The sequence below is a fragment of the Gossypium arboreum genome, chromosome 3 (genome assembly GCF_025698485.1).
Source record: "Gossypium arboreum isolate Shixiya-1 chromosome 3, ASM2569848v2, whole genome shotgun sequence".
Classification (NCBI taxonomy): Eukaryota; Viridiplantae; Streptophyta; class Magnoliopsida; order Malvales; family Malvaceae; genus Gossypium; species Gossypium arboreum.
Genome location: NC_069072.1, coordinates 97,995,486 through 98,008,189, shown reverse-complemented (window position 1 = coordinate 98,008,189; position 12,704 = coordinate 97,995,486).

Genomic DNA, 12,704 nt, shown 5'->3' with positions numbered 1-12,704 from the left:
TATTAAGGTATATATATATGATCGTGTTTAATCATGTGTTTCGATTATGGAGTAATAGATGGATGTGTATGGTGTTATAATATGTAATGCATTAGTAAATTAAAATGCATGTCATTTATATGAAGTGTAATCGGTATATTCTTATTGTATAAAGTAAAAATATGTATGGCTATGTGGGCTTGATAGCTATTCGAAAATCAATAAATATGTATAGGTAAATTTTGTTAGCCGAATAGATAAAAGATTAATATGGTTTTTGTATCGGTCTCTAATGGTACATTATTTGAAAATTTTTCGGTTAGTTTATTTGAGCAGTTTAGATGGTTGAGTTAGTGATATATAATGATTTATTCATGGTAAGAAAATGTTGTAATTAGGCATACAAATGCTATTATGGAGTGTTTCATTTATATGAAATGAAATGATGTGTGTTTGCTTGTATAAAGTATGCGCATAACATTTGTATGATAATAAAATATTTTACATTTAAATTATTCAAATGTCATAAAAGTTAAAGTGTACACATTTGATAAGTATACGAAATGAAATGCACTTGGTTATGAGATTAACATTTAATTTTCATGTTTTCTTGTTGTCATTGTTTGATTATAAATTCTGGAAATTATATGAAATATTAAATTGAAGTATGATAGTTTGGTTTAAAAATTTTACTAGATAATTAATAATGGAAGTTTGATTTGAGTTATATTTTGATCGGTAATGTTTCGTAACCCTATTATGGCGACGGATACGGGTTAGGGTGTTACACAGGACCTCTCCAACACTCCTCAAGACATTCAATTAATGAGGCAAACACTTATTTGTGCAACACATCATACAAAAATAAACACTTAACTTTTGGGGCATTACAACTCTACCCCCTAAAAGAAAATTTCGGAGTCAAAATTTTCCTGGTTAAAACAGATGAGGGTATTGCTGTCATACCGCCTCCTCTGGTTCCCACGTAGCTTCCTCAGAACTATTGTTTCGCCATAGTTCTTTAACTAGTGGAACAGACTTTCTCCTCAGAACCTTAACATCACGGTCTACTATCTGAACCAGCTCCTCTTCAAAGGTCAGATCTAGTCTAACCTCGATCTCCTCAGGTGAGATAATATGTGCAAGATTAGAGCGATATAGCCTCAACATAGAGATGTTGTAATGCCCCAAAATTATGGGGTTTGTAATTTTGCTTGGCTTAGCACAAATTCCATGTTTGCTTGAATGATTAGTTGATTTAAGTGTGTTTGGGGGGTGTTTGAGTAGTCCTAGGTTCAAGCTTCGGCTTTTGTAGCATTTTTGTTTTGCCCTTAAAAGAACCTGAGCACTGGTACTTAGGCTTTATAAATAATGGTGTCAGTTTGTTAGCACAAAAAGCCTTGTGGCTTGGTGGCATGTGGCGTGGTTTGGCAGTTGGAGGGCTGGGGTTCGAATCCCATGGAAGGCAATGAATGTTAATTTTGCTACTTGGGACGGCAGGAGTTTGTAGTGAATTCAAACTCTACTGGGGGAAGTTTGAACTGGTCTTGGTTTGTTGGGAGAGGATTAGGGAGAGATAAGAGGAGTGATTTGGGGAGATTTTCTAGAAGTTGGAGGGGAGTGTTGTAGCTGAAGTGGACATCTTGCTTGTGCAAATTCGGCTAAGGGAAAAGCACTCTGGCATTTTCGGCATTTTGGGGTTTTTGAGGAGAATCCGAAATCTTTTTTTGTTCCATCCTCGGGATTTTGTTCATCTTTTGGTTCTTTTGGTCCATTTCGGGGTACCTTTCTTCTCTTGTGCCGATTTCATTCTCTTATTTTCTTGTTTTGTTACATTTCATTTTGGCCAAATAACTCCACCCTTTCCCTCATCTATTTGGGTAGTTGAGTCAAACATCTTCTTGAATTGTATTCTTTCTCTACTCATTCTTAAGTGCGTCTTCTGTCTTGGGGTACTGGCCGAAACTCCCTTGGTTCTTCTCCCTCTTGACTTAGTTGGGTGGTTTATTGGGCTAGCCGAATATTCTTCTGTCTAACCGAAGCTCTCCCTGGTGAATTAAGGTAAGTCTTCTCTTGGGTCGCCGAACCCCTAATAATAGCCGAACTTTGCTATCATTCTCAGCTATGGCTATCCCACTTCTCCTTCTTCTGTCATATTATGTTAGACTCCTTTCTTTAATCCCTTTCTTGTATCAGTTTTCACTAGGGGTGTGTTCTTGGCGTTGTGCACTAGACAGTGGTGGTTGTTGGGTTTAGGCAGAATACTGCTGCCCTCCTCTTCTAGTCTTTGTTTAGGTAAGAGACTTATGTGGTTAAGTGGTTTATATTAAGGTTGTGATATTAAGGTTGTGTAACAAGTGTACTTTAATGCAGCATGTTGCCATCAGGGGGTGATTGGAGGTTAAAGAGATTTGAAACCTACTTGGGATATCAAGGTAAGCGTTAAGCATTGTTGAGATTTATGAGTACATAGTTGGGTGGCTAACTCAAATGTTTGAGAACTGACAAGGGATCATTATCTTGGTTTTAGGTTGAGTGCGCGGAGTTCGACGTGTTTCTCTCCAAAAAGGTGTGTAACTGTACACCATTCCTGTTACTGATCAAAAGCCGAAAGGTGTGCATTCACACTCCTACTTTACTACAGTTCGGCAAAAGCTGAAAAGCCGAAACGTCGGTATTTGCGATCTCGCGAGCGTGGAGGCCACCGCGAGCGCTCTCTTGGGCTCGGGCCGTCATGGGCCACTTGGGCTGAGTAATGGGCCTTAGGCCCATTTACGCTGTTTTAGTCACACGGGTTGTTTGAGCTATTCATGAAAACTGTAGACCTTCTAGAGGGTCGTTATCGGTACTGAGATCTTAAAATCAATTAAATGACCGAAATACCCCTGAGGGGTAAAAATTATTGTTTTACCCCTAATTGACGAAATGACCTTTATAATGCTAGCAGTAGGTTATTTAATGTGTGAATGACATTTGCATGACTGGTTATGAGTATGATATACTGCATACATGTATTATTTATGACACGAAATCTGCATGGGGTGGGTTATGATATGGAGGAAGTACTATACTAGTGACTACATCACATATGCTATTACTGGTGGCTTGCCACACTTACTGTTACTGGCAGCTACGCTGCGTTATTGATTACTAGCAGCTTTGCTGCGATTTTGGTGTGCTGGTTGGGTGGGTCAATTGATATCCCCACAGGCGTGCTGGTTGGTACGAGTGGTGTGTTGGATGGTTATGGGATGGGTTGCATCTTACACTGTATTGTTACTATATGGGGCTTAGGCTCACATTGCTACTGAATAGGGCTTGGCCTGATCGCATCGATCTCGAATAGGGCTTGGCCTGCATCGCATCGATAATGTTTTATTCACTGTTTGATTGTTATTGGGATTACACACTGAGTTTTCGTAAACTCACCCCGTTTCTAACTATGCAGGTAATCCCTAAGCTTTGATGGTTTGGTGTTGCCAGTTACTCGATGGCAGCCGCACTACTGTTTCAGTTTTTTTAATTGCAATTAGATTTCATTTCGGGTTTTAATTTATGTAATAAGGCCGTTGGTGGGTTTTAAGTTTTAATTTGGATTTTTATTTCTTACAATAAACTACTAGTTTAGGAAAACACGAGTTTTCAAAATGGCATGATTTTCTAAGGAACACGAGCTTCCAACAACAAAGTCTTTAAAATGCTTCGGCGGTTTTAAATGATGTAATATACCAAAGGCAAACTAACCGGTAAACGTTTTGACGAGAACTTTAGTTAAATAATAATAAAAGGTTTTAGATTCAGTAATGGATTTTTACCGGAAAGATAAAATTCTAAAAAACCATGTGATGCGACGCACCAAATTCGGCCGTAACGTCTAGGCCGGGTTTGGGGTGTTACAGACGTGGAATACATTATGAATTTGGTCCAAGTCTGGAGGTAGCTCTAGCTGATAGGCAACTGGTCCCACACGTTTCATTATACGATAAGGCCCAATGAACCTAGGGCTTAACTATCCCTTGCGTCCAAACCTCAATACCTTCTTCCACGGTGACACCTTGAGGAAAACTAGGTCCCTCATAGAGTACTCAATCTCCTTACGCTTTAGATCCGCATATGACTTCTGTCTATCTGATGCCACCTTCAGTCAATCCCGAATCAGTCTAACTTTATCTTCAATATCAGAAATAAATTCAGGACCCAACATACACCGCTCACCCAGTTCAGTCCAACACGAAGGAGTACAACACCTATGATGTAACACCCCATACCCGAGACTGTTGCCGGAGTCGAACACGAGGTATTTACGGACTTATTTCATTTATTTTCACAGTCCATTTTAAAATTTCTGCATAAGTCGGCTAACTGCATCACTGTTACCTTAAAAATCATATCTTGAGTTCCAAAACTCGAAAACCAGTTTCGTAAATTGTACCTGAAACTAGACTCATATATACATTTACAAATTGTTTTCTAGAATTTTTGGTCAAGCCAATTAGTACAGTTTATTAGTTAAATTCTCCCCTGTTTTAGGGTTCGACTGCTCTGACTTTCATGCATTACGACTTATATATCTTCCTGTACAGGGCTTCATTACTTATGTCATTTGTTTATAACGAAACTAGACTCAAAAATGAATCTATACATATATGGCATGACTTCTAATTATCTCTGGTTAATTTATAGTTAATTTCCAAAGTCAGATCAGGGGATCCAGAAATCACTCTGGCCCTATTCCACGAAAACTTAAATATATCCTCAACTACAACTCATATGATCGTTTCATTTCTTCCATATGAAAGTAGATTCATCAGGGTTCGATTACATAATTTATTCACTATTTAATTCCATTCCTACTATTTTTAGTGATTTTTCAAATCCACACCACTGCTTGTCAAGATCTGTTTTAAGGTAAACTTTACCTATTTCATGGTTTTCCATGAATCGACTAGAATTTGTCATACAAAGCACCAAAATGATCATGATTAACCATTCCAATGGCTAATCGTTACCAAACATTTCCATACCTCTCAATGAACAACATACAAAATGATTATAATGCTATGCTCAAAGTATATATAAGCCATTTTCGCATGGCTATCCAAATTTATACAAAACCAAAGGGTACATGACCAACAACAAAAAGGATAGTCCTATACATGCCATTTTTAGAGTTCAACCAAAAGTGTACCAAAAGGGCTTTGATAGTGTGGACGACTTTGACTTCGACAATCCCGAGTCTAATAGCTGACGAACCAAAATCTATAAAACAGAGAATCAAATAAATGGAATAAGCATTTAATGCTTAGTAAGTTTTGAGCAATGAAATTAGGCACAATTGAAGTATAACATTCATATGACTAAACGGATAATCTCATATACACACATTCTCAAAATCATACCTACTTCACATTACCAACCCTTATACTCATACATAAGAGATCAACTTAACCAAAAGCCGGAAGCTCATTAATCGACTGAGCGAATACTATTTAAAAGGAATCAACTAATCCAATGCATATACGAAACATACCTCATCGTTGGGATTTTACGAGCATATTAATTGAAATTATTACAGCAAGATCGCTCATTCCCAAACCAAGTACCTTCGGGATTTAACCGGATATAGCTACTCGCTCAAATGCCTTCGGGACTTAGCCCGGATATAGTAGTTCGCACAAATGCCTTCGGGACTTAGCTCGGATATAGTAACTCGCAAAAATGCCTTCGGGACTTAGCACGGATATAGTAACTCGCACAAATGCCTTCGGGACTTAGCCCGGATATAGTGACTCGCACAAATGCCTTCGGGACTTAGCCCGGAATTAGTCACTAGCACAAATGCCTTCGGGACTTAGCCCCGTTATCATCCGAATATTCATGCACATATCAGTAAATCATGACACATCTTTATTTCATTTTCATAACTAGAATTCAAACACAAGTCAATTATTAAGCATTCCCATTTTCGGCTTAATAGCCACACACAAACAGCATGATTTGGTTTGCTTTGTGACATGATCTCTATGCACATACGGCTACCCATCATACGTATAGACTAATTAACTCAACATATAATTCAAGTAGAATCATTATATCACCGTATATTTGTTATGATTATACGTCATAACTTAATCAAATCGTAAACTAAGTTTCATTACTCGAAAACTTACCTCGAATGTTGTCGAACGATTTCGACGGCTATTCGATCACTTTTTCCTTCCCTTTATCGGATTTAGTTCCCCTTTGCTCTTGAGCTTAATTTAACAAATAAATTGATTTAATCATTTGAACATCAAAAAGAGAAACTCAAGGTACTTAACCCATATATACATTAGACATTAGAGTCACATATATATGAAGTCATGAATCAACTCAACATATTAGCCCACACTCTCTTTTAGCCGATTATCTAAGCCAAGATAAAAGCATCAATATGCTTACCTCTAACCGAATACATGCAACACCAATCTACCTCATGTGGCCGAATATGCATGTCTATGTTGAGGCTGATTATATGCTTAATACTTCCTACAAATATGGTTACTTGTATTGACTACATACCATTTTGTTTCAAGTTCAAAACTCGGCTAATACACATATATACACTAGTAATCAAATACTAACATTTTCACTTCACCTTACTACCAATTCTCATCTACTTCCTACCATGGCCGAATGCATCAAGACACCATACCATTTCAATTTTGGTCATGGGTTAAACAAAGAACTTAATGTCTAACTCAAAAATGCTAAAAAGAAAATCCAAGAGTCATCAATCACCATCACATGTATCATTACAAAGCTTCACACTTAGCATGCAAATGAAATCAACACAAGTCCACCTTAGCCGAAACTTAGCTCATCTTCATGCCTCATCACCACAACATCAAACACCAACCAAGAAGGCAACACCCATGGCCGAATATCATCTCCATCTCATAGCAAAGATTTAAACCATGGGCTAGGTAGAACTCAAGCTAACAACTAAAAATATGCATGAATCTCATGGAACAACATCAACATACCTTAGTCTAGTGAACCACCATAGCCGATTTTCTCCAAGCTCTTTCCCTTCTTTTTCTTTCTTCTATTCGGCCAAGTTCAACAACATGAGAACTTTTTCCTTTTTTTTTTCTTCATCATTTTCCTTTTCATTATTTTATTACCATGCTCCTTATTTTATCATTTCTAACATAAAACATTAACACAAATGTTTATGACATGTTTTACCTATCACATTTTGTCCACCCTCATTGTTATGGCCGGCCACTACTAATTAAGTGGTGAAATTGACATGCAAGTCCACCCTTTTGATTACATGCACTAATAGATCCTTATAGATTAACCTATCACATTTTAATAGTGTCACACATAAGTCCTATTTACTAAATTCACATGCAATTAACTAAATCGAAGCTTAAAACTTTCACACATTCATATTCACATATTTTAGACAATAATTATCATATTCAAATAATTTGGTGACTCGGTTTAGCGGTCCCGAAACCGCTTTCCGACTAGGGTCACTTTAGGGCTGTCACATATGACCATACAATGCCTCGTACGGTGCCATCTGTATGCTAGACTGATAGCTATTGTTATACGCAAACTCTGCTAATAACAAGTAATCCTCCCAACTACCTCGAAAGTTAATCACACAACACCTTAACATGTCCTTTAGTATCTGAATCACCCTCTCTGACTACCAGTCTATCTGAGGATGGAACGCAGTACTGAAGTCCAGCCTTGTGCCCAATGCCTTGTGTAACTTCTTCCAAAATCGAGACGTAAAGCAAGGATCTCTATCAGATATTATAGAAACCAGTACCCCATGTAGTCTCACTATCTCAGACACATACAGCTTAGCCAACTTCTATAATGAGTAATCAGTACGAATAGGTATAAAATGGGCAGACTTGGTCAACTGATCCACAATCACCCACACTGAATCCTTCTTAGAAGGCATTAGGAGTAGCCCACTAACAAAGTCCATAGTTTCTCTCTTCCACTTCCAAAGTAGAATCTTGACTAGTTGAAGTAACCCTGAAGGCAACTGATGCTCCGCCTTAACCTGCTGGCAAGTCAGGCATTTACTCATAAAATCGGTAACTTCCCGCTTAAGACCTGGCCACCAATATAATTCTCAAAGGTCTCTGTACATCTTATTCCCACCAGGATGCATAGCGTAAGGGCTACTATGCGCCTCGTGCAGTATAGAATGCCTCAAGTCAGTATCTTTCGTTACACAAATTCTCCCACGAAAACAAAGTACCCCTTCACTATTCAGTCCAAAATTTGAAGTTTCCCAATTCTCTATCTATTGGAAACGAGAAACCAGTGACTCATCCTCAAACTGCTTACCTTTAATCTGTTCAATCCACCTCAGTTTAACTTGAGGTTCGGCAAGTAAACTACCATCGTTGAATAAACTGAGACGAGCAAACATCACCCTCAAATCAGTAACAGCCCTACAAATCAGTGCATCGGCTGCCACATTAGCCTTACCAGGATAGTATTCAATCGAACAGTCATAATCCTTAAGCAGTTCCATCCATCTGTGCTGCCTAAGGTTCAGCTCCTTCAGAGTTAGGAGATACTTGAGGCTCTTCTGATCGGTGTAAATGATACACTTCTCACCGTATAGATAATGCCTCCAAATTTTTAGTGGGAGCACCACTATAGCCAACTCCAAGTCATGCGTCAGATCGTTTGCCTGATGTGTCTTAAGCTGATGAGATGCATAAGCCACTACCTTATCCCCTTGCATCAACACACATCCTAAACCAACATGTGATGCATTACTGTAGACAGTGAGTTCCTTTCTAGACTCTGGTTGAATTAAGATAGGGACCTCAGTAAGAACTTTCTTGAGCTTCTCAAAAATTTCCTGCTGCTTATTCGCCTAGTTAAACGGTACCCCTTTATGAAACAATTTAGTCAGATGTGCAGCAATCAATGAAAACCCCTCAACAAACCATCTATAATACCCTGCCAGACCAAAAAAACTTTGAATCTGAGATACCCATTTAGGTTTCTTCCAATCCAAAACAGCTTCAATTTTCTGATGATCAACCATAATCCCCTTCGTAGATACCACATGACCTAGAAAAGTCACGTCACGTAGCTAGAATTCATACTTACTAAATTTAGCGTACAATTGCTTCTCCCTTAAAATCTATAGAACAACCCGGGGATGTGCATCATCTTCCTCCCTAGCCCTCCAATACACCAGAATGTCATCTATAAATACCACTATGAACTGATCCAGATAGGGCTGGAACACTCGGTTCATCGGATCTATAAAAGTAGCCGATGCATTTGTTAGCCCAAACAATATTACTAGGAACTCGTAATGACCGTAACGAGTCCTAAATGCTGTCTTGCACACATCAGTCTCCTTGACCCTAAATTGGTGGTACCCCGATTAGAGATCAATATTAAAAAATACCGAGGCTCCTCAAAACTGGTCAAATAGATAGTCAATCCTCGGTAAGGGATACTTATTCTTAATAGTCAATTTGTTCAGTTGTCGATAGTCGATGCATATCCGTATATATCCATCTTTCTTCTTCACAAATAAAACTGGTGCTCCCCATGGAGACACACGAGGGCAGATGAACCCTTGATCTAGTAACTCTTGAATTTAAGCCTTAAGCTCTATGAGCTCCTTCGGTGTCATTCTATAAGGGGCGATCGACACCGGAGTTGTACCTGGAAAAAGCTCTATTCCAAAATTAACTTCATGGTTAGGAGGTAACCCTGATAGCTTATCTGAAAAGATATTCGAAAAATCATTAACAATTCTGATCTCTCCAACAGACGAAATCGAAAAACCAAAAGCACTGATGTAGGCTAGATACACCTCGTAACCCTTACAAACCAACTTTTCATCTTTGAGCATAGAAATCACATTTGAGAGATAGTTCTGATGCTCCCCAATCACAACTACCTCCACACCCTCTGTAGTTTCCAGTACTGTCCCCTTAGTAGCACAATCCAAATTCGCCTGATGCTTAACTAGCCAATCCATACTAGTATCAAGTCGAACTCTCCAAAAGGAAGTTTCATTAAGTCCACCAAAAAGATCCTTGAACCTCCAAAGGTACCTCTTTAAACAGTTTATTTACTCTCATTAACTGCCCTAATGGACTTAACATAGTAACCTCGTTCGTAGTGTTCTTACACATCACACCCAAAGTCTCAGACACTGTGCATACTATATAAGAGTGCGTAGACCCAATATCAATCAATGCAGTGTAACGTACATGATGAATAAGTAACGTACCCGTAATAACATCTGGGGCATTTTCATCCTCTCGACAACGTGCAACATAAACCAGTGTCATCTGCCTCACCTCAGTATCACTAGCACCTCTACTCGGTACTCCACAACCACGGCCCATACCATTTCCACCTCTAGTTTGACCACGACCTCTCTGTGGTTGCTAAAAACCTCTCTGCAGCTGAACAGTACCCCTACCAGTAGCTTGTATTTGATCGGGCCTCCATGGGCAATCCCTAATTCAGTGCTCCATAGACCTACACCTCAAACATGGCCCCATCCGAACCCAGCACTCACCCTGTTGGTGATTCCCACAAATAGTACAAGGTTACAACCTAAAAGTAGCAATAAGGGGCCCAACTCTGACTGGCCCGTCAACTCTGGCCTTTTTCTTAGGTCTCAAACCTGAACTTGAGGGCTCCCAAACCCTCTTGTTCCTTCCCCTGTCCACATCACGATTCTTGCGCTCAGCGCGTTTCACATCCTCGGCGATCTTCGTCATTTCCACTAACACAACAAAATCTCGCTCCTTCTTAGGAGCTATCAAAACTCATAGATCATCTCTGAAATTGTCCTCAAAACGGACACAGCGCTCATACTTAGTTGCCATCATGCCTCGAGCACAGTGGCTGAAATGCAAAAATTCTACCTCATATTCAACCACAGACTTATCCCCCTGAGTCTGATTCAGAAACTCCCTCCTGTAGGCATCCACATAACTAGCACCTACATATTTCCCTTGGAATGCATTCTTGAAAAACTCCTAAGTCAATCGATCGAACTGAGTACCCTCTTTCATAGTGAGCCACCACTAATAGGCTTCATCACTCAACAATGACACTGCACCTTTTAGTTTCTGCTCTATGGTGCAGTCGAGGTCATCCATGATCCTCTCTGTGGCCTCTATCCAATATTCAGCCACATTAGAGGCAACTTCAGCAATACCCCTAAAGATCTCAGCCCCATTAGACCTAAGTCATTTCGTTACCGACCCACGGCAAATAGTACCAGTATTGGGCCCAGCGACCCTTTCCATAATTCGCAGCATAGCTTGAGATAGTGCGTCGTCCCCAGCTACGCGATTGTGTGACCCAGTCTCAGTTACAAGTGAAGCCGGTGCCTCTCTCGCCTCAACGTTAGCCATATGACCCAAAGCCAAAGACCTAGCCCAAGCGTCTCCGCGGCCTTCGCCGCAGCCTCTAGTAACCCTTCCTCGAGTACCTCTGGTGCTCATAATTAATTTGCGTATTATCTGTATTAATAGTTTTTTGCATCATTTTTATAGTTCCAGTGTTTATTAATAGATATTTTATGAAAAATAGCGTCAATAATTCAGAGTTGTTTGTTTCCACAGATCGCAGTCTTACTACAGTTTTAGGTTACCCTGACAAAGGTTTCAGTACAATCTATTATCTATGGTAATCTCAGTATTGCAATTAAATCAAACAATACTTTTAGAGAATTAACAGAATCGGCGCTGATGACTCGTAGACCACACATTCAGAAGTATCATTTCAAAAAATCTTTTCTACTATTTGAAATGGTTCCTTTGAAAATTTACATTTTTAGATAAACCCAAATCCACAGTTGAGTTTTGCAACCTGGCTCTAATACCACTAAATGTAACACTCCAAACCCGGCCTAGACGTTATGACCGCATCTGTGATGTCACATTGGAGTGAGTTTTGAAAATGTAATTCTATAAAAAAAATGTTTATTAGTGTTAAAACCTTGCTTGTGATCTATATGAAAAGTTAGCTCATTTTGTTCATTGCTAAATTACCGGTTCTTAAGTAAAACACGTCTTATACTAAGTCGTTATTAAACTTTAAAACATTGTTCATTGCGAAGGCTTTTAAAACATGTTATGTGTGATGATAGTTGAAAACCATTTGCCTTTTTAAAACCCGGGTTTTACTACTAACAGATTTAAGTCAAATTAATTAAATTTCCAAATAAAAATAAAAATTTAAAATGGCATTATTACAAAAAATTTACCCAAATAAAACTACCTTCACTAGAAATCAAAAACTAAAACATAAACAGTATGGCCATCTCCGAGTCCCTTGCAGCACCGACATGCCTAAAGATTACCTGTGCAGGTAAGCAGAGAGTGAGTTTATGGAAACTCAGTGTGTAATACCTATTTATCAAGTAGTAAATCATGCAATGCAAATAGTCTGGGCCTAAGCCCTTAATAGTAGCAATATCAGTGTGGGCCATAGCCCATTATAGCAACAATATCAATGTGGGCCTTAGCCCAATTCACTACAGCCTCAGAGATACATACAGAGATCCTACCCAACCATCCTCTACACTCCACTCGGTCCAGCCCTACACTCTATGTGGGGATAAAATCAAGCCATCCATCCCTACACTCCAGAATATAGCACCGGTCTCGGCACTAATAGTATTTATAGCAGAGTTACCAGTATAGGCTTAT